The following is a 22,977-nucleotide window of genomic DNA, read 5'->3' as shown; positions in this document are numbered from 1 at the left end:
TGTTCTATATCTTCACCAATATTTCATGTTGTCAGTCCATTTATTTTTAGCCATTCTGGTGGGTGTAGCTCATTGTGGTTTTAATTTGCATTTCCGTGGTAACTAATGAGCATTTTAAAAAATTAATTAATTAATTAATTTTCATTTTTGGCTGCGTTGGGTCTTCATTGCTGCGCGTGGGCTTTCTCTAGTTGCGGCGAGCGGGGGCTACTCCTCGTTGTAGTGCACGGGCTTGTCATTGTGGTGGCTTCTCTTATTATGGAGCACAGGCTCTAGGCACGCAGGCTTCAGTAGTTGTGGCATGCTGGCTCAGTAGTTGTGGCTCGCGGGCTCTAGAGCACAGGCTCAATAGTTGTGGCGCACGGACTTAGCTGCTTCACGCATGTGGGATCTTCCTGGGCCAGGACTTGAACCAGTGTCCCCTGCCTTGTCAGGCGGATTCTTTTTTTTTTTTTAAACATCTTTATTGGAGTATAATTGCTTTACAATGGTGTGTTAGTTTCTGCTCGGAAGCTAAGCAGGGTCAGGCCTGGTTAGTACTTGGATGGGAGAGGGCAGGCAGATTCTTAACCACTGCGCCACTGGGGAAGTCCTAATGAACATTTTTTAATGTGTTTATTGGCACATAAAGAAAATGTTTAAATCTTTGATTTTTTTTTTGAGTTGTAGCAATTCTTTATATATTTTAATGACACTGATCCTTTGTCAGATATATATTTTGCAAATATTTTCTCCCATTCTAGAGCTTGCCTATTTTCTTTCTTTTTTTAAAGCAGAGATGGCAGTTTTAAAAAAAAATATTTATCTATCTATCTATCTATTTATTTATTGGCTGTGTTGGGTCTTAGTTGTGGCATGTGGGCTTCTCTTTAGTTTTGGTGTGCGGGCTCTGTAGTTACGGTATGTGGGCTCTCTAGTTGTGGTGCGCAGGCTCAGTAGTATCGGCATGCGGGTTTAGTTGACCTGTGGCACGTGGGATCTTAGTTCCCTGACCAGGGATCAAACCCGCATCCTCTGCATTGGAAGGTGGATTCTTAACCATTGGATCACCAGGGAAGTCCCTTGCCTGTTTCCTTAATACTGCCTTTTGGGGAGCAGAAGTTTTTTATGTTGTTGAAGTTTATTTATCAATATTTTCCTTTTATGCTTAATGCTTTTGCTGTACTAAGAAACTTTTGCTTACCCGCAAGTCATGCTCTTATGTTTTTTCTTATTTTCTCATTTAAAACATATGTTCTTTTATGTTTTCATCTAGAAACTTTATAATTTTACCTTTTGCATTTAAGTCTGTGGTCTATATGCAATTCACTTTTGTACATGCTGCAAGGTATGGGGTCAATGTTCATTTTTTTCCCATGTGGCTATCCAGTCATTTTAGCACCATTCGTTGTGAAGACTTTCTTTCCCCTACTGGATTACTTCGGTGCCTTTGTAGTGATTGTGTTAAGTATGAATCTATTCTATGCCATTGATATATTTATTTATCCTTATGCCATGCTGTCTTGATAGCTTTTTTTTTGAATTTTTGAATTTTATTTATTTTTCTATACAGCAGTTCTTATTAGTCACCAGTTTTACACACATCAGTGTATACATGTCAATCCCAATCACCCAATTCATCACACCACCACACCCACCCCCCTGCCACTTTCCACCCTTGGTGTCCATACATTTGTTCTCTACATCTGTGTCTCAATTTCTGCCCTGCAAACCCGTTCATCTGTACCATTTTTCTAGGTTCCACATATATGTGTTAATATACGATATGTGTTTTTCTCTTTCTGACTTATTTCACTCTGTATGCTAGTCTCTAGATCCATCCATGTCTCTACAAATGACCCAATTTCGTTCTTTTTTATGGCTGAGTAATATTCCGTTGTATATATGTACCACATCTTCTTTATCCATTCGTCTGTCAGTGGGCATTTAGGTTGCTTCCATGACCTGGCCATTGTAAATAGTGCTGCAGTGAACATTGGGGTGCATGTGTCTTTTTGAATTATGGTTTTCTCTGGGTATATGCCCAGTAGTGGGATTGCTGGATCACATGGTAATTCTATTTTTAGTTTTTTAAGGAACCTCCATACAGTTCTCCATAGTGGCTGTATCAATTTACATTCCCACCAACAGTGCAAGAAGTTTCCCTTTTCTCCACACCCTCTCCAGCATTTGTTGTTTGTAGATTTTCTGATGATGACCATTCTAACTTGTGTGAGGTGATACCTCATTGTAGTTTTGATTTGCATGTCTCTAATAATTAGTGATGTTGAGCAGCTTTTCGTGTGCTTCTTGGCCATCTGCATGTCTTCTTTGGAGAAATGTCGAATTAGGTCTTCTGCCCATTTTTGGATTGGGTTGTTTGGTTTTTTAATATTGAGCTGCATGAGCTGTTTATATATTTTGGAGATTAATCCTTTGTCCGTTGATTCGTTTGCACATATTTTCTCCCATTCTGAGGATTGTCTTTTCGTCTTGTTTATGGTTTCCTTTGCTGTGCAAAAGCTTTGAAGTTTCATTAGGTCCCATTTGTTTATTTTTGTTTTTATTTCCATTACTCTAGGATGTGGATCAAAAAAGATCTTGCTGTGATTTATGTCAAAGAGTGTTCTTCCTATGTTTTCCTCTAAGAGTTTTATAGTGTCCGGTCTTACATTTAGGTCTGTAATCCATTTTGAGTTTATTTTTGTGTATGGTGTTAGGGAGTGTTCTAATTTCATTCTTTTACATGTAGCTGTCCAGTTTTCCCAGCACCACTTATTGAAGAGACTGTCTTTTCTCCCTTGTATATCCTTGACTCCTTTGTCATAGATTAGTTGACTAGGTGCGTGGGTTTATCTCTGGGCTTTCTATCCTGTTCCATTGATCTATATTTCTGTTTTTGTGCCAGTACCATATTGCCTTGATTACTGTAGCTTTGTAGTATAGTCTGAAGTCAGGGAGTCTGATTCCTCCAGCTCCGTTTTTTTTTCCTCAAGACTGCTTTGGCTATTTGGGGTCTTTTGTGTCTCCATACAAATTTAAAAATTTTTTGTTCTAGTTCTGTAAAAAATGCCATTGGTAATTTGATAGGGATTGCATTGAATCTGTAGATTGCTTTGGGTAGTAGAGTCATTTTCACAATATTCTTCCAATCCAAGAACATGTTATATCTCTCCATCTGTTGGTATCATCTTTAATTTCTTTCATCAGTGTCTTATAGTTTTCTGCATACAGGTCTTTTGTCTCCCTAGGTAGGTTTATTCCTAGGTATTTTATTCTTTTTGTTGCAGTGGTAAATGGGAGTGTTTCCTTAATTTCTCTTTCAGGTTTTTCATCATTAGTATATAGGAAGGCAAGAGATTTCTTTGCATTAATTTTGTATCCTGAAACTTTACCAAATTCATTGATTAGCTCTAGTAGTTTTCTGGTAACATCTTTAGGATTCTCTATGTATAGTATCATGTCATCTGCAAACAGTGACAGTTTTATTTCTTCTTTTCCAATTTGTATTCCTTTTATTTCTTTTTCTTCTCTGATTGCTGTGGCTAGGACTTCCAAAATTGTGTTGAATAATAGTGGTGAGAGTGGACATCCTTGTCTTGTTCCTGATCTTAGAGGAAATGCTTTCAGTTTTTCACCATTGAGAATGATGTTTGCTGTGGGTTTGTTGTATATGGCCTTTATTATGTTGAGGCAGGTTCCCTCTTTGCCCACTTTCTGGAGAGTTTTTATCATAAATGGGTGTTGAATTCTGTCAAAAGCTTTTTCTGCATCTATTGAGATGATCATATGGTTTTTCTTCTTTAATTTGTTAATATGGTTTATCACATTGATTGATTTGCATATATTGAAGAATCCTTGCATCCCTGGGATAAATCCCACTTGATCATGGTGTATGATCCTTTGAATGTGTTGTTGGATTCTGTTTGCTAGTATTTTGTTGAGGATTTTTGCATCTATATTCATCAGTGATATTGGTCTGTAATTTTCTTTTTTTTGTAATATCTTTGTCTGGTTTTGGTATCAGGGTGATGGTGGCCTAATAGAATGAGTTTGGGAGTGTTCCTTCCTGCGCAGGTTTTTGCAAGAGTTTGAGAAGGATGGGTGTTAGCTCTTCTCTAAATGTTTGATGGAATTCACCTGTGAAGCCATCTGGTCCTGGACTTTTGTTTGTTGGAAGATTTTTAATCACAGTTTCAATTTCATTACTTGTGGATTGGTCTGTTCATATTTTCTATTTCTTCCTGGTTCAGTCTTGGAAGGTTATACCTTTCTAAGAATTTGTCCATTTCTTCCATGTTGTCCATTTTATTGTCATAGAGTTGCTTGTAGTAGTCTCTTAGGATTCTTTGTATTTCTGCGGTGTCTGTTGTAACTTCTCCTTTTTCATTTTTAATGTTATTGATTTGAGTCCTCTTTTTCTTGATGAGTCTGGCTAATGGTTTATCAATTTTGTTTATCTTTGCAAAGAACCAGCTTTTAGTTTTGATCTTTGCTATTGTTTTCTTTGTTTCTATTTCATTTATTTCTGCTCTGATCTTTATGATTTCTTTCCTTCTGCTAACTTTGGGTTTTGTTTGTTCTTCTTTCTCTAGTTCCTTTAGATGTAAAGTTAGATTGTTTACTTGAGGTTTTTCTTGTTTCTTGAGGTAGACTTGTATAGCTATAAACTTCCCTCTTAGAACTACTTTTGCTGCATCCCATAGGTTTTGGATCGTCGTGTTTTCATTGTCATTTGTCTTTAGGTATTTTTTGATTTCCTCTTTGATTTCTTTCAGTGATCTCTTTGTTATTTAGTAACGTATTGTTTAACCTCCATGTGTTTTTGTGTTTTACGTTTTTTTCCTTGTAATTCATTTCTAATCTCATAGTGTTTTGGTCAGAAAAGATGCTTGATATGATTTCAATTTTCTTAAATTTACTGAGGCCTGATTTGTGACCCAAGATGTGATCTATCCTGGAGAACGTTCCATGCGCACTTGAGAAGAAAGTGTAATCTGCTGTTATTGGATGGAATGTCCTATAAATATCAATTAAATCTATCTGGTCTATTGTGTCATATAAAGCTTGTGTTTCCTTATAAATTTTCTGTTTGGATGATCTGTCCACTGGTGTAAGTGAGGTGTTAAAGTCCCCCACTATTACTGTGTTACTGTCTATTTCCTCTTTTATAGCTGTTAGCCATTACCTTATGTATTGAGGTGCTCCTATGTTGGGTGCATATATATTTATAATTGTTATATCTTCTTCTTGGATTGATCCCTTGATCATTGTGTAGTGTCCTTCCTTGTCTCTTGTAACATTCTTTATTTTAAAGTCTATTTTATGTGATATGAGTATTGCTACTCCATCTTTCTTTTGATTTCCATTTGCATGGAATATCTTTTTCCATCCCCTCACTTTCAGTCTGTATGTGTCCCTAGGTCTGAAGTGGGTCTCTTGTAGACAGCATATATATGGGTCTTGTTTTTGTATCCATTCAGCAAGCCTGTGTCTTTTGGTTGGAGCATTTAATCCATTCACGTTTAAGGTAATTATCGATATGTATGTTCCTATGACCATTTTCTTAATTGTTTTGGGTTTGCTATTGTAGGTCCTTTTCTTCCTTGTGTTTCCCACTTAGAGAAGTTCCTTTAGCATTTGTTGTAGAGCTGGTTTGGTGGTGCTGAATTCTCTTAGCTTTTGCTTGTGTGTAAAGCTTTTGATTTCTCCATGGAATCTGAATGAGATCCTTGCTGGGTAGGGTAATCTTGGTTGTAGTTTCTTCCCTTTCATCACTTTAAGTATAGCATGCCACTCCCTTCTGGCTTGTAGAGTTTCTTCTGAGAAATCAGCTGTTAACCTTATGGGAGTTCCCTTGTATGTTATTTGTCGTTTTTCCCTTGCTGCTTTCAATAATTTTTCTTTGTCTTTAATTTTTGCCAATTTGATTATTATGTGTCTCGGCGTGTTTCTCCTCGGGGTTATCCTGTATGGGACTCTCTGCACCTCCTGGACTTGGGTGGCTATTTCCTTTCCCATGTTAGGGAAGTTTTCGACTATAATCTCTTCAAATATTTTCTCGGGTCCTTTCTCTCTCTCTCTTCCTTCTGGGACCCCTATAATGCGGATGTTGTTGCGTTTGATGTTGTCCCAGAGGTCTCTTAGGCTGTCTTCATTTCTTTTCATTCTTTTCTCTTTATTCTGTTCTGCAGCAGTGAATTCCACCATTCTGTCTTCCAGGTCACTTATCCGTTCTTCTGCCTCAGTTATTCTGCTCTTGATTCCTTCTAGTGTAGTTTTCATTTCAGTTATTGTATTGTTCATCTCTCTTTGTTTGTTCTTTAATTCTTCTAGGTCTTTGTTAAACATTTCTTGCATCTTCTCGATCTTAGCCTCTATTCTTTTTCTGAGGTCCTGGATCATCTTCACTATCATTATTCTGAATTCTTTTTCTGGAAGGTTGCCTATCTCCACTTTGTTTAGTTGTTTTTCTGGTGTTTTATCTTGTTCCTTCATCTGGTATATAGCCCTCTGCCTTTTCATCTTGTCTATCTTTCTGTGAATCTTGATTATTATTATAGCTTTAAAGTGAGTATTAAAGATTTGTAGTAAATATGGTCCAACTGTTGTGGTCTTTTTCTAGATTGCTTTTGATATTTTAGATCCTTTGCATTTCCATGTACCTTATAGAATCAGCTTGCCAGTTTCTATAAAAACATCTGGTGGGATTTTGATTGGAATTGTGTTGAATCTGTAGCCCAATGTAGAGAGAAAACATTATAACAGTATTGAATCTTTTAATCCTTGAACATGGCATATCTTTCCATTTATTTATGTCTTTAATTTCTGTCAGCAGTGTTTTTATTTTCCAGTTTAAAGGGCTTGCTTGTCTTGTGTTACACTTATTCCTATGTATTTTTTTTTTTTTACAATGCTACAAATAGAATTGTTTATTTTATTGTATTTGCCAATTGCTTGCTGTATATAATACACAGTTGACTTTTTGTTTATTGAGCCTGTATCTTGTATTCTTATATCCTTTGACCTTGCTAATTTCAGTTATTAGTTCTTATAGTTCTTTTATAGATTCTTTAGGTAAAGTAAACAATCATGTCATCTACATATAGCGACAGTTTTACTTGTTCCTGTTGGATTTTTATGTTTTCCATTTCTGTATCTTTCTTTATTACACTAGCTAGGACCTCCTGTGCCATGTGGAATGTTAAACAGAAGTGGTAAGAGAGAATATCTTTGTCTTGTTCTCAGTCTTAGCGGGGAACAGTGTTTTACCATAAAGTAAGAGCTGTAGATTATTTTAGAGATGCCCTTAAATTGAGGAGGTTTCCTTCTATTCATAGTTTACTGATGGTTTTTGTCATGAATGAATGTTGAGTTTTGTTGTTTATTCTGCATCTATTGCTATAAACATCTCTTTTTTCCTTTATTCTTTTAAAACAGTAACTTACCATTGATTTTTTAATGTTCTACCAATCCACTTGATAATTATATTTTGTTCTTTTTATATATTACTTGTCTTGGTTGGCTAATATTTGATTTAGAATTTTTTTTTAAATTTATTTTATTTATTTATTTTTGGCTGCGTGGGGTCTTCGTTGCTGCACGCAGGCTTTCTCTAGTTGCGGCGAGCGGGGGCTACTCTTCGTTGCGGTGCGCATGATTCTCACTGCGGCAGCTTCTCTTGTTGTGGAGCACGGGCTCTAGGCACGCGGGCTTCAGTAGCTGTGGCTCACAGGCTCTAGAGCACAGGCTCAGTAGTCGTGGTACATGGGCTTAGTGGCTCCATGGCATGTGGGATCTTCCCAGACCAGGGATCAAACCCGTGTCCCCTGCATTGGCATGTGGATTCTTAACTGCTCTGCCACCAGAGAAGTCCCTGATTTAGAATTCTTGTGTATGTGTTCATGAGAGATATTAGGTTATATGTATTTTTATAATGTCTTTGTTCTGTGTTGTTATCAGAGTTATTTTTCTTCCAAAAGTTTGACATTTCTTCCTTTCACATTTAAATCTTTAATCCACCTGGAATTGCTTTTTACGGATACTATACAGTTGGGATCCGTTTTCTTCCCCCCACCACGTGCGCAATTTGGATATCCAATTGTCCCTGTAACATGTCTTGAATATCCCGTCTTTTCCCTAGTGATTTGCAGTGCCCTGTCATAGGTCAAGTTTTCCTACATGCCTGGTCTTATTTCCGGCTTTTCATTCTGTTCTGTTAGTTAATTTGTCTATCCTTGTGCCAGTAACGTGCTGTGTTGATTATGATAGTCTTAATTAATACCTGTCCAGAAAGTTTCCTCTCTTTTCTCAAAAAATATCCTGCTTTTCTTGTTCCTCTACCCTTCCATGTAAATTTTAGAATGATATTATCAAGTTTCATAAAAAATCATGGTGATATTTTGATTGGACTTTTCACTGAATACAGAGGTAAGTCTGGGGTGAATTGACATCGTTCGTAATTGAGTCTTCCTACCCAATTTTTGAACATGATGTAAGATTCTTTAGGTCTTATTTTAATATCGTTTAGTAACATTTAAAAGTTTCTTGGAAATACTCTGGCAGTCCAGTGTTAGGACTTGGCGCTTTCACTGCTGTGGCCTGGGTTCCATCCCTGGTTGGGGAACTAAGATCCTGCAAGCTGCGTGGCATGCCAAAAAAAAAAAAAAAATTCTTCAGTAATGACCCTGCATTATCTTTGTATCATTTTTCCCCTAAGAACTTTATTTTAATAGCTTTAATAAGTGGCATATACCTTTAATTGCATCTTCTGTTCTTCTGTTGTTTAGAAATTTAATTGATTTTTGAATATTGATCTTTTTGCCCAGTTACCTAATTAATTCTAGTAATTTATTATAGTTTCTTTTGGTTTTCTGATAGAAAATCATGTAACTTATAAATGACTGTTTTGTCTTTTTTTTCCTTTCTATTCTTTATACCCTTTATTTTATTTTCATGTTCAATTGTGGTGCCCTGTATCTCCAGGGCAATGTTGAGGAGAAACAGATAGTGAATATCCTTTTATTGTTCCTGATTTTAAAGGAAGTATTTTAACATTTTTCCAGTAAGATGGGTCTTAAATATTATTCTTTATTAGATTAAGGAGGTCCATTGGTGTTTCTAATTTGCTTTTACTTGTTTGTTTAATTTACTTGCCACAAATGAGTTATATCTAATTGTTGTTCTTAAATGAAATCACTTATTCTCTCATGCTGTTTTTATTTTGAGTTCTGCAGTTTCACAGTGCTTTGCCTCTGGTATGGATTTCTTTTGTCTTGCTTGGGATTTCTGGATCAGCAATTCTGGAAGAGCAATTCTGGAATGTTCTCAGCCATTATTTCTTTAACTATTGCCTCTTCTCCATTCTTTTTATTATATCTTTCTGGAAATCTGATTAGAATGTTTTCAACTTTGTCACTCTCTTTCATGTTGTTTATCTTTTTTCTTATTTTTTTCTTCTATTTGTCTATTTAAACCATGTTATGGGTAGTGTATCTCGGTTTATTTTTCAGTTCACTAATTCTACCTTTACTTGTATCTAATCTTTTCATTTTGTGAAGTTTCATTTCATTCTTTTATAAATCTACATGGCTGTTCATAGTCTTCTGTTTTCTGCTCATTTCCATTCTTTCTTTAGTTTTTTAACACATTAAACACTTTTTTATATTCTGTACCTGATTATTTTAGTTAGTCATAAAGCCATATTTGGAGGTTTTTTTTGTTTTTTTTTGAGGCCTTGGTTAAATTTTAGTCCCTGTCTTCTGGCTGTCACCTAGGAGTCCTAATGATTACAGTGCTCTATATATTATCTGATTGCCATTTTATCCAACTTTGTAGGTAAATTTGGATTGCAGATCTATGTGAGAGCATACTTTTAGTTAGAAATTGTCAGTGGAGATGTTTGCCTTCCACCCTGTGAGAGCATCAAGAATGAAAAATTCTCTACTGGCAGAATGCATTCCAATTTTTTTATCCTTCCACTAAAGATGTAGACCACAAGCTTTAGGTTGTAGTGTCCTTAGGAGGTTTCTAGGCTTTATCTCCTTTCAATTCTGCCTTCTATCTGTATTATTTGGGAGCTCAAAGTGCCCATAGTTTGGCAAAGAGCTTCAGGGTAAAAGCCAACTTTGTTGCTAATTTTCCTCTCTGAGTTCGAGTTTCCATTTCATTTTTTTTGCTCTCTGGAGCCTTTACTTTTTGCCAGATTAGCAGTGTGTTTAATGTGTGTGTGTGTGTGTGTGTGTGTGTGTGTATATAATCTGTAATTTTAATTGTATTGATTGGGAGGGTTTTTCAAAATATCTCCATATGCCAAAATGAAACATCTAAAGAAATGTAAACACACACACACACACACACACACACTCTTTCTCTCTCTCTCACCAGTTTTAAGTGTATACTTTAGTGAGTTTGACAAATGTATACAAATGTGTAACCACGACTATGGTCAAGATATACAACATTTCTGTTCCCTCAGAAGTTCCTTGTTCCCCTTTTAGTCACCCCCAGCAACCCTATGCAACCATGGATCTGTTTTCCTTCACTATAGATTTGCTTAGTCTTTCCTAGGATTTCACGTAAATGGAATCATACATTATGTTCTCTTTCAGGTCTAGCTTGTTTTGCTCAGCATAACATTTTGTGATTCATCCATGTTACGTTTATGAGTAGTTTGTTCTTTTTTATCGCTGAGTAGTATTCTGTTGTGTGGATATATCCCAGTTTATTTACTTCTTGATAGACATTTGTGTTGTTTCCAGGTTTTGGTTGCTGTGCATAAGACTGATGGAAACATTCATGTTTAAGTTTTTGTATGGACATATGATTTTTCTGCATCTTATGGTATGATAACATTATAGGAAACTGCAGAATTGTTTTCCAACAATATACAAGAGTTTCAGTTACTCCTCTTCCTCACCAACTGTTGATACTGTCAGTCTTTTTCATTTTAGTCATTCTACTGAATTATGGCAGTATCTCATTGTGGCTTTAATTTGCATTTCCCTGATGACTTATTATGTTGAAAGTCTTTTCATGTGCTTATTTACTAGACGATATTGCATATCATCTTTGGTAAAGCATCTGTTTAAATCTATTGATCATTTTTAAGATTGGGTTCTTTGCCTTATGATTACTGAACTAGGATAGTTTTTTTTTTAATATGTTCTGGCTATAAGTCTTTTATTAGATATGTGCTTTGCAAATATTTCTGCAGTCTGTGGCTTGCCCTTTCATTTTCTTAACAGCATCTTTCATGTATCATAAGGTTTTAATTTCAAAGTCCAGTTTATTGATTTTTTTTTCTTTTATGGTTCATGTTCTTTGTGTCCTGTGAAATGTTTGCATAATACAAGAGCACAAAGATTTTCTCCTATATTTTCTTCTAGACACTTTATAGATTTATCTCATATTTAGGTCTTTGATCCATTTCTATTAATTTTGTATATGATGTGAGTTAAGGAAATTGGTATTAAAAGTATAAATTATAATTAATAAAACAGTGCTTTTATAATAGCATCAAAATAGTAAATACTTAGGGGTAAACTGAACAAAATATTTTCATGACCTGTACACCAAAAAGTATAAAACATTGCTGAGATATGTTAAAAGAAGATCTAAATAAGTAAAGAGATAAACCATGCTCCTGGATTCAAAAACTCACTGTTGTCAGGATGCTGTGATGCCTAATTTGGCTAGGCTCTGGTGCCCAGTTGTTTGGTCTAATACTAGTATAGATGATGCTTTGATTAACGTTTATAACCAGTTGACTTTAAATAAAGGAGAAAACCCTCCATAATGTGGGTGGGCTTCAACCAATCAGTCGAAAGCCTAAGAGCCAAAAACAGGTTTCCCAAAGAAGAAGGAATTCTGCCTCACAATTGTAAGAGAAATCCTGCCTGAGGGACTTCCCTGGTGGCACAGTGGTTAAGAATCTGCCTGCCAATGCAGGGGACATGGGTTCGATCCCTGGTCCGGGAAGATCCCACATGCCGCAGAGCAGCTAAGCCCGTGTGCCACAACTACTGAGCCTGTGCTCTAGAGCCTGCAAGCCACAACTGCTGAGCCCGTTCTCCGCAACAAGAGAAGCCACCGCAATGAGAAGCCCGCGCACTGCAGTGAAGAGTAGCCCCCACTCGCTGCAACTAGAGAAAGCCTGTGCACAGCAATGAAGACCCAATGCAGCCAAAAATAAATAAATTAATTAATTAATTAAAAAAAAAGAAATCCTGCCTCAGTTTCCAGCTTGCTGACTTGCCCAGCATATTTTTGACTTGCTTGAACCAATTCCTTAAAATAAATCTCTTTATTTATATATGTACTATTGATTCTGTTTCTGTGGAAGACCGTTAATGATATAGATGTCAGTTCCCCCAAATTGATCTACAGGGTCAGTGCAATACCACTAGGCTTTTTAAATAGAATTTGACAAGCTGGATTTTAAAATTTGTATGGAAATTCATATGGCAAAGGACTTAGCCAAAATAAGTTTGAAAAAATAGAATAAGTTTGGACGAACCATATTGCCTGATTTCAAGTCTTATTGTAAAGCTATAGTAATCAGTAGTAGACATTGTGGTATTGGCACAAGGATAGACATATAGATCAATGGAACAGAATAGAGAATCAGTTGATTTTTTTTTTTTTTTAATAAAGGTGCCAGGATGATTGAAAGGGATAGGGGAGGATCGTCTATTAGGAGAAAATGTTGATGGAACAGTTGGATATCCACAGGAAAAAAACGCAGCTGACTTTTGAATGAATGTGTTTTTCAGTACAGAGAAGAAAATATCTTTAATTCCACCATCCAAAAGTAGAAATTGTGGTACATTTCCTTTTAGTCCTTTACTAATAATATATGTAATATGCATATAATACATATGCACATATTAACATTTTTTCCCACTTTCTCGTATGTGGCTACTAGTAAATTTTAATTGACGTATAGTTGATTTATAATATATTAGTTTCAGGTTGTACAACATAGTGATTCAATATTTTTATAGATTGTACTCCATTTAAAGTTATTATAAGATATTGGCTATATTCCTGTGTTGTACAATACATCCTTGTTTATTATTTATTTTATGCATAGTAGTTTGTACCTCTTAATCCTCTATGCCTAACTTGCCCCTTCCTCCACATATTCTAAAATTTACATATTTGAGATCATATACAGTTTTTATTTGATATTCTTTTTACATATTTTTGTAACATTAAAATTTTCTCTCTGAAGGACATTTTAATGGCCACATAATACTAAATCGCAAAGGAGGCCCATACTTAATCTCATGATCTTTACTGTTGGAATTAATAATTATAGTAATAGTAGCTGCCATTTATTGATTACTTTCCATGTGGAAACTGTGCTGAGCATGTCACATGAACTATACTGTTGAATCCTTATGACACCTCTTTCAGGCAGTTAGTTCCATTTTAAAGAAAAGGAAACCAAGGGTTTTTAAGTAACTTGCATATCTCTAATGTGTGAAGCTTGGGTTTATAATCAAATGTCTTTTATTCCAGTCCCTAAGAAAAACACACTGCTAATTTTTAAGCTCTTTACATTTTTTTGCTGTCATAAGCAGCTCTGAGGTAGATATCATTGCGTAAAAATCATTGTCTGCATTTCAGACATCTGAACTTCTTTTCCCCTGCCAATCCTTCATATATTTTATCCATCCTCATCTAATGAAATATTTTCAAAGCCAGTGTGGTTTCCAGCATAGCACGCAGGGCGAAACAGTGTGCAAACTGCAGAGCTGTCCTTTGGTTGATGAAGGCCGAGGCCAAATAAGCACCAGGCCAGAACAGGCATTTCTGTAGGAATACACATCTGCAGGGGAACGGATCTAACTAAATATTTGGAACTAACTATTTGGTGGTTACTCGTTTTGGAAAACAGAGGGGGAATAATTTTTAGTAGTCTGCCCCCTAGGACATTTAGTCCCACTTTAAAATGGAATTACGTAATGTTGGTCAAGTCACTTAACCCCTCTCTCTCTACCTTGTTTTCTCCACCCCAGAGAAGGCCACTAAGTTTATGGCCAAGTGAAATGTTCTAAAGAGGTAGTGTAGCCCAGTGGACAGACTCTTCTCTGTGATTTAGAAGTCACTAGGGAGGCAACAAGATCTTGTGGCTTTGGAGGGACTTGGGTTCAAATATTTAATATTTATCAAGTGATCTGAGCCTTTTTGAGCCCCCCTGTTCTAATTACTTAGAATGTAGCTCACACACACAGTGATCTTTTAGCAAAGGGATCTTTTCTCAAAACTCCTCGGTTTGTTCCCTGGATTCATCCTTATTAGGGCTTTGATTCTGTAGAAGAAGCAGGGTAATCTACCACTCCCACTCATGTGATTCAAGTCTTCTTTCCTCTAAGGAGTTACTGAGTTCCACCTCTTCTGTATGACTTGGTAATGATAGAGTTAAATCATCTTGGTCCTTAACTTCTGTTTTCTGCAGGTCTACCTATCCGTTGCATTCTCTTAACCTGTTGTTGAGAGCACAAGTGACCTGAGATAGGAGGTCATGTCTAAGTTTGTGAAAAGGGTTGTTTTTAAGCAGCCTAAAGATGTTGTTTATGTTTAGAATGTCCTTTCATTTTCATTTCCAAGTTTAAGGCTTAAGTACCAGTGGTGTTAGGGGAGAAAGACGAAGCAGCTTTAATAGTCTCTCTGTTATTCCTTGTGTCACTCTACAACTCCTGGGGCTCTTGGTTTTTATACTGAGTACTGAGACTCCAAGAATCCTGGAAACCCACCATCGAAGAAGAGGAGGAAGACTGATAGATTAAAAGTTGGAGAAAACTGGTGGGTAGAATAATGTCCATCCAGTTTCTCTCACCTCTGCTAATGGGAAGATGTCCCTTTAAATTTTCTGTCTGTATTGATAGGAACACAGTGAGTTTTGCTTGGAGAAACCTCTGTTAAAATGGCTGTTTTTAAATGCAAGAAAAAAAAAAAAAGTAATATGGAACCTAGGTGGAGATGAAATAAATATGTATGTGTACATATTTATAAATATGCATAATTTTTTTCCTTTTCTCTTCTTAAAATGGCAAGAGGGATATCTGGGGAACAGGATATACTCTGCAAGCAGCTCTTCACTACGATGGAATTTGGGGATTCCTTTTAATGAATGCAAAAGACATGCCTGTTTCATTGTTTGTATAGCTCTGATTTCATTTTAAACTTAACTGGCACTTGTTAAGTTAGTGTAGTAGCAGGTATTTTGTAAGGCGTGCTGTTAACATAGCATCTTACAAAGTTTGTTTGGAGTGAGTCACAACAGGGTGCTGGTCAGTAGAAACCGTTTTAAATTTGTGTTTTTTATTTTTTGTTTTCCTGTGCCCCGCCTAACTAACCTTGGGAGGATATGATATGGATAAGATCTCCATCATAATTTAGAAAGGAACATGCTCGATCCTTGCCTCTTCTCCGTCTAATGAGTTCGTGTAAAAAATATATCAAAAGAAATTCTCATAGCGATTCCTCACATTTCAAAGGGGAGTATATTTATTATAAGAACTGCTGATTCATTAGGAATGCTTCCTAATTCGAACAGCGACAGCTGCTTCTGGTTAGAATAAACTCCATCTCTTTTGTGCCCTCTCTCTCCAAGGAGAAGTTAAATTTTGGTTTAAGATTTTTCTCCTGCTTTAGCTTTTCTTCTCCCTTTTTTCACTCTTTCTCAATTATGATGCTTTATCCTCCTCAGTGTTCACAACCCACTATACCCACCCCCCACCCTTAAAAATGACTTTTGTTAAGATTATAAATGCTAATAAAACTCTTCTGATAATGTGGGTTTCTTTTGCATTCACAGTGGCAATGGAGTGTATTGTACAGCAGTAAAGAAAAAAGTTGAGACACGTTGTAGTCATGAATTCTAAGTGTAACAATTTAAAGTACAGGGAGCATTTCAGAAACTGCCATTGTCCATTAAATGAAACCACTGTATTAACGTATCATAGCATGCTGTTCTAATCACTTTTCTCCAAATACCAGCTTTTGAAAGAAACATGGCTGTATTTTTTATACAAAATCTGAAATCGTGTAATTGAATGGCTTGGCAGAATAGGTAAATGAATGTAGCAACATGCATTCAAATATGTCCCTTTGGTTTGTAATGAGCTGATTGAAGTTCACAGTTGTAAGACTTGCCATTTTATTTCCTGATTTTACATTCTGGACCCAGACAAAGGTGCCAGTTTTTCTGTATTAACAGGAAAAGGAAGAAGAAAATTGTTCATAAAAATCAAGTGGCCCTGTTTGGGGATCATTATTGGATCCTGAGCTCCAGTAGCCTTTGTTCAACTGTTCTTGTAAAATAAAGGTTCTTCTAATGTGACCATTTCTATCTGATTTTAGAATTATTAAGCCCTGTTAGGATTTAAAGAAATTCTGTCACATATGATGGGGCTGGTCATCTGCTGTGTGTGTGTGTCTCTGTGTGTGTGTGTGTACACACACGCACACAAGCTCGTGTGAGAGATAATCGGTGCCTATGCACACTTCTCTCATAGCACTTATCTCAGTAATTACCCTTGTTGATTTATGTGTCTTATTTCCCCTCTAGACACTGAGCTCCTTAAAACTAGAAACTACATCTGATTCACCTGTTAGCCCCAGAACCCAGCAAAGGGCCTCACAGTCAATACATTTTTGATGTCCAAATGAGCCATAGAATACTAAAACCAGAGGTGTGTCAAAACAGATATCAAAATATACAGTAGACAGAAAGATCATCAGGTTTGGAGCTAAACAGACATTATTTCAAATCCTGGTTAGTAAGAGACTGTGGGACTTCTCTGTGGAATCCGATTGAAATTTTGATGTTTCAGGACAATTTCAGATATTGAAGACAGCAACTACACTAGATTCTCTCACACAAGAGAAACCATGTTCTTTTGCACCCTAGTTGGTAGGAAGTATAGCAGGAAAAGAAAGGAGAGGGTAATACTGAGGGATTGCTAATCCATTCAGTGAGGACAACATTCTGGGTTTGTTGAGATACCCTTTTGATTCTGCAGATGGGTGGCTCTGGGTAAATCCCTTCCACTCTCTGGACTTCCCTTCCTTCTGCTACAAAATGAGAAGGTTGAACAGTTTAGCGCAACTGGCTGCTCTCACACCCTCTTTGCCTCATCTGGTTGGGCATGTGGCAGAGAGCTTGGGTTCTGCTTTTTCTGGTCATGGAGCAAACCCTTGGCACTACCCATAGTATTATGGTCAGACCTCTGGGCTGGGCATGGTTTCATAGCTAGGAGAAAGCATGGCACTACAGAGGTAGGATGTACTACAACCCCAGTGTAGACAGATTAGTTTCTTTCATTCACATATGAGATGTGTCTTAAGTAATTTATTAGTATTAAATAACATAGCTAATGAAGTTTGTAAATAACATACTGTTTTAATGCATTAGGTGGACTGAAGGTATTCCTATAACATTTCCTCACTTGGGGCAGAGCAATAGCTAGTGCCTTGGTGTTGTGATATATCGGAATGTCCATGGGAATATGTCACTATAAAAATTTGTCTTTCATTGGTCAGCAGTGGGGAAAAGGCTAAAATATACAGTGTGGCTTAAAAGTCATGACAGAAGCCATGATAGATCATGATAGTGGCTACATACTATTTCATTTATATGGCATTCTGAAAAAGGCACAATTATAGGAATAGGAAACAGATCAGGTGCTGGGAGTGGGGGAAGTGTTGACTACAAAAGGGCAGCATAAGCAAATTGGGAGGTGTGGGATAGAAGTGTTCTGTGTCTTGATTGTCTGTGGCTGTTACACAACTGTGTGCGTTTGTCAAAATTCATAGAACTATACAACCAAAAGAGTGAATTTTAATTGATGTTAAAAGGAAATAAATTTTAAAATGGTAATGGTGGGAAGAACAGGTGGTAAAGAGGTGATCTCAGTATAGTGTGGTAGACACCCTGCAGGGGATGAGGGGGATTGATGGGGGTACAGGGGAGCATTTTGGGGTCCTGGAAATGTTGTATATACTGATCGTGGTGGTGGTTAAACAGATGTATATAGTTATCAAAACTCCTCTAAATGTACACATAGAATGGGTGGGCTTTATTGTATGTAAATTATAATTTGAAGTTGGTTTATGAAAAAGAAAAAGGACCATGAGCTTTGGAACCAGAAGATCTTACTTCAAATCCTGACCGCTGCTTTACTAGCTTGGTGATCTTGAGCAAGTCGCTGTACATCTTTGAGCCTCCATTTCTTCATCTATTAGTTATAGGTGAAGATCCCCATGTCATGTAGCTCAGGTAAGGAGTAGAGATGGGGAGTAGAGATAATGCCCTCGAACTGCTTGGTCACTGCCTGATATAGCTGAGGGACTAGATATTCTCATCCCATGAATGGCTCAATGTGGAGAACTGATCTTTAAATTAACTGAAGCTGCTCTGTTTTAGAATAGAAGTTAAGTTCAAACATTTGTGAAAGGTAAAAATGTTAACATCCATATGTTTAACGACAGCTCTTAGAGTCTTATTACTGTTGCTATCTTTTATATCATTATAGCATACTAAATCTTCTAGGCTTAAGTCTTATTTAATTAGTCAAGAACAATACGTAATATTCCTTCAGTCAGGAAAGCCTAAGGAACTATTTACAGTGTTATCTTGAGAAGAGTCATTCATTGAGGAAAGATTGAAAAAATACTGGTGACACACATTTATGATCCCTATCTTTTTTTCCTTTGTTTTCATTCTGTCTTTGAAATGAAATCATCTTGTATCAAGTGGATAAATATTTTTTTCCTTTTTTGGGGGGGAGGGATAGTGTATTTATTTTTATTGAAGTATAGTTGCTGTATACTACTAAATAATTTATAGGTATACAATATAGTGATTCACAATTTTAAAAGTTATACTCCATTTATAGTTCTATTCCCCATGTTGTACAGTATGTCCTTGCAGCTTACTTTATACCTGGTAATTTGTACCTCTTAATCCCCTATCCCGTTATTGCCCTCCTTTCCCTCTCCCCAGTGGTGACCACTCGTTTGTTCTCTATATCTGTGAGTCTGCTTCTTTTTTGTTATATTCACTAGTTTGTTGTATTTTTTTAGATTCCACATATAAGTGATATCATACAGTATTTGTCTTTCTCTGTCTGACTTATTTCACTTAGCATAATGACTTCTATGTCCATCCACGTTGCTGCAAGTGGCAAAATTTCATTCTTTTTCATGGCTGAGTAGTATTTCAAGTGGATAAATATTAATAAAATTTCTTTTGACCCTAGTACCCTCTTTTATGACAAATACAGTGTGAAAAGTAATTGTAAGGAATATACATATGCTTGTGGTGCTCAGCATTTTAAAGACATTTAAAATAATCCAAAATATGGCTTAGAACCACTCCTTCTGAGAGAGCAGGTAGACATCTCCTACCTAACAATCATAACAGAAGCTATCTGTTTGTGAGTGCCTGGTATGGTCTGTGGACTCTGATGGGCACTGTATTATTTGTATTAGAAAGTTATTATTAAATTTGTATTAAGTTGCCTAATTCGTTCCATACCAATGGCCTTGTTAGGTAAATAGGAAGTATTGCCCTTTGGCAGAGGAAAGTGGGCTTGGAGAGATGAAGTCCCAGCTCAGGGGGAGCCCTCTGATAGGTTGGGGAAGCACACCTGTTGCTCCGGGCTATCCTCCTCTCCTACCATGTCACACAGTGGATGCTGCTTCTGCAAGAGGCTCACTCTTCAGGCCAGCCTTTGCCTAATAGGAACTCATTTTTTAGTTCTTCTCTTGGAGCCAAATCCTCTTTTTAATTGCATTCAGCAGTCTCTTTAAGTGATTAAAAGAGCATTGACATAAGCCTTCACTATTAGAACCTTCTTCCTAGAGGACTTTGCCAGCTACCTGGGTCTTAGAACCTTTGAGTCTATCTACTTCCAGACTTTCCCTTTCAGTTCACCTCCCACTCTGCCATTAAAGTGTGCTTCTAAAAAGACAAAGCTGATCAAATCCCTCCTCTGCTTAAAACTCTTCTTTGCTTTTAGGAAAAGAGCTAAACTCCCTAGTCTTGCACATAAAACTCCTCACAAGCCGGTCTTTCTGGATTTCTCTAGTCTCATCTTCTTCTGCCAAGAATCCCATCTGCACCCCAACAGAACCTCCCCCCAAAAATCACACAGAGAAACATCTTGCCCTTACCTTTAAGTGGAAACCAACCACCCCAAGCCATTTGTAGTCCATTGTCTCTATGCCTCTGGAATATTTTGTCCCCTCCAGATGGAAGTGCACTTTTCTTTCATCTAACTTCTCTTCCTCATTTAGCTAATACCCCAGGCTGGTTGAGACGCTTTTCCTCAGTATTCCCACAGCTGTCAGTGCCCCGTTGTATCACAGCAGACTCACATTGCATTGAGATTAACCGTTTACATGTTTGTCTTACCCTGAGAGACCTAGGTTCCTTGAGGACAGACAGTGCTGTGTTCCGCTCATGTATTTATCCTGGCTGTCTAGCACAGGCTGGCATGTATTGATGCTTGCTAAATGTTTATATGAACCATCCAGCCTTGAGGATTTGGCCTCAAAATCTAACAGGGATAAAAAAGACTCTGACCCTTTTTTCTTCCCCCTCTCAACTTAGGGTGGCCTTGCACAAGTGAGTGTGTCTCCTTTCTGAGATCCACCAGGGTTTATGGAAGCTGACTGCTCCCACAGTAAGGAAGGTCACTGAAAACCTTATTAACCCACCACCCCTCCCTGGAGCTGAGATCCATGTTAAGCATGGTGCAGTGGAAAGAGCATGAGACTGGTGTGACCAGTTTGGTAAAGAGTGCAAACTTCCATTTCATCTAGAGAGCCTCTTTGAGAACTGAGTCATCACAGTTATTAAGCACACTTAAGGAAACAAGAGGATAGGCTTTTGATTCGGCTCTCCCTAACCAGTCCACCTCCCTACCACCAAACAAGATGACTTGGAAGTTGGTAGGCAGGGAGGATCACACATGTTGCTTTTTTCTTAACTTAAAAGTGCATAAAAATAATACCTATTTATTGTAGAAAGTTTGGAAAATAAAGGAAAACACACAAAATGAAAAATCATCTATATATATTATAGAGCCTGCTTTTATATCTAAATATATAGTATATATTTTTCTATGTTGAAATACTTTTCTGTAGTCTGATTTTAATGAATATATAATATTCCAAGGGGGGAGGGGCAGTATTGGGGTAGGGGATTAAGAGGTACAAACTATTATATACAAAACTACAAGGATATATTGTACAACACAGGGAATATAGCCAGTACTTTATAATAACTATAAATGGAGCATAACCTTAAAAAATTGTGAATCACTATATTGTACACCTGGAACTTATATTGTATATTAACTATACTTCAATAAAAAAACAAATGAAGTAAAAAATAAAATTTTATGCTTATAATTATAAGCTTGTGATTTTTTCTAATAATATCAAACTTTAAAAAAAATAAATTTTACACTTGAAAGTTTAAAAAAATATTCCATTATTTTGATAGTCCAAATTTGTGAACTATTATTGTACATTTAGCTTGGTTCCAAGTATTTGCAACCATGAATAAGACAAAGTACTTAAAATGCAACACAACCTTTTTCTAATTTTTAAGGCGCTGCATGCTCAATACATAAGCCATAGAAAATGTAGAGAAGAATGTAGAAGGAAACAAAGGTTATCTGTAATCCCACAACCTAGAGATAACCACTATTAATTTTTTATCTTCTAATCTTTCCATGAGTGTGTATGATTGCATGTGATACATAATTGCGAACATTGCTTCTTTTCAATGTACAGTTGACCCTTGAACAACATGGAGTTAGGGGTGCAACCCCCATCGCAAGTTGAAGATCCACATACTGCTATCTCTGCCTCAAAAACAGAGGAAATGATAAAAGACTCACCCAAGGGCAGGAAGCTGAAACAGTTTGGATAGAAGCAGGGTTCAAACCCTAGTTCTTTTGATTCCACATACTGTGATCAGTAATTGAACGCAGACTTTTCCCTGCAGTTAGTTAAAGATCTGTAAAATGAAAATACAGGTACTGTATTTATTGGAAAAAATTCATGTATAAATGGACCTGCACAGTTGAGTCAACTTTATATTATTTCTTGGGCATTTTCCTATAGTATTACTAAAAATATTCTAAACCCTAATTTTCTGTTGCCTGGATTTGTCATAATTTATTTAGCCATTCTCTTAGTACATACTTAGATGTGAGTACATATGTTTCGCTATTATACACATGGTAAAGAACTTCCATTTACAATATAGTACCAAAAAATTGTTACAGCATTTAATGCTGGTGGAAATAAAGTAAAAATAATTCCTGCATACATTTTTTTAACCTTCATATTCTGCTTTTTAAAAATAATTAATTAATTAATCTTTGGCTGTGTTGGGTCTTCGTTGCTGTGCGCGGACTTTCTCTAGTTGTGGCGAGCGGGGGGCTACTCTTTGTTGTGGTGCACAGGCTGCTCATTGCAGTGGCTTCTCTTGTTGCGGAGCACGGGCTCTAGAGCACAGGCTCAGTAGTTGTGGCTCACGGGCTTAGTTGCTCTGTGGCATGTGGGATCTTCCCGGACCAGGGCTCGAACCCGTGTCCCCTGCATTGGCAGGCGGATTCTTAACCACTGCGCCACCAGGGAAGTCCCCATATTCTGCTTTTAATAGTTACTCACTGAAAGACGATTTTCCTGCTCTCTTTCATATTTTATGAGTTTAAGAATTTATGTCAGAGAAACCTGTTTCTGCCAGCTTTGCTGGCCGAGCTTCCTTTCTCTAAAGATTAGTTTTTAGGGTTTCTTTTGAGGGAGACACACAACTGGTGGTGCTATTGGGGACTGATGACTTATGACTTGTTTAACCAAACACTTGACCTTCCTCTAACCTCCCATACTTTAAGAGTTAATAACACCAATTTTAGGCTTTTTTAGCATTACGGACTCCTCCTGGATTATAATAAAACAATAAGCCAT

The 22,977-nt window shown here is 36.8% G+C and overlaps 1 protein-coding gene and 1 long non-coding RNA gene across 12 annotated transcripts in view; one reads left to right on the top strand and one right to left on the bottom strand.

Annotated features, from left to right (window-relative positions):
* LOC309633956 overlaps positions 1–21,789 on the bottom strand; it is a 46,270-nt gene extending 24,481 nt beyond the window's left edge. Inside the window, exon 1 of the long non-coding RNA XR_014247787.1 lies at positions 20,167–21,789. This is a non-coding gene — a long non-coding RNA (uncharacterized lncRNA). The remainder of the gene's footprint in view (positions 1–20,166) is intronic.
* The window catches only part of DENND1A (DENN domain containing 1A), a 531,128-nt gene that overhangs the window by 217,759 nt on the left and 290,392 nt on the right, over positions 1–22,977 (top strand). The gene's annotated exons all lie outside the window — the stretch shown is intronic.

The sequence above is a fragment of the Balaenoptera borealis genome (genome assembly GCF_965194805.1).
Source record: "Balaenoptera borealis genome assembly, chromosome: 8".
Taxonomy (NCBI): domain Eukaryota; kingdom Metazoa; phylum Chordata; class Mammalia; order Artiodactyla; family Balaenopteridae; genus Balaenoptera; species Balaenoptera borealis.
This window is presented reverse-complemented; position numbering and strand designations above follow the sequence as displayed.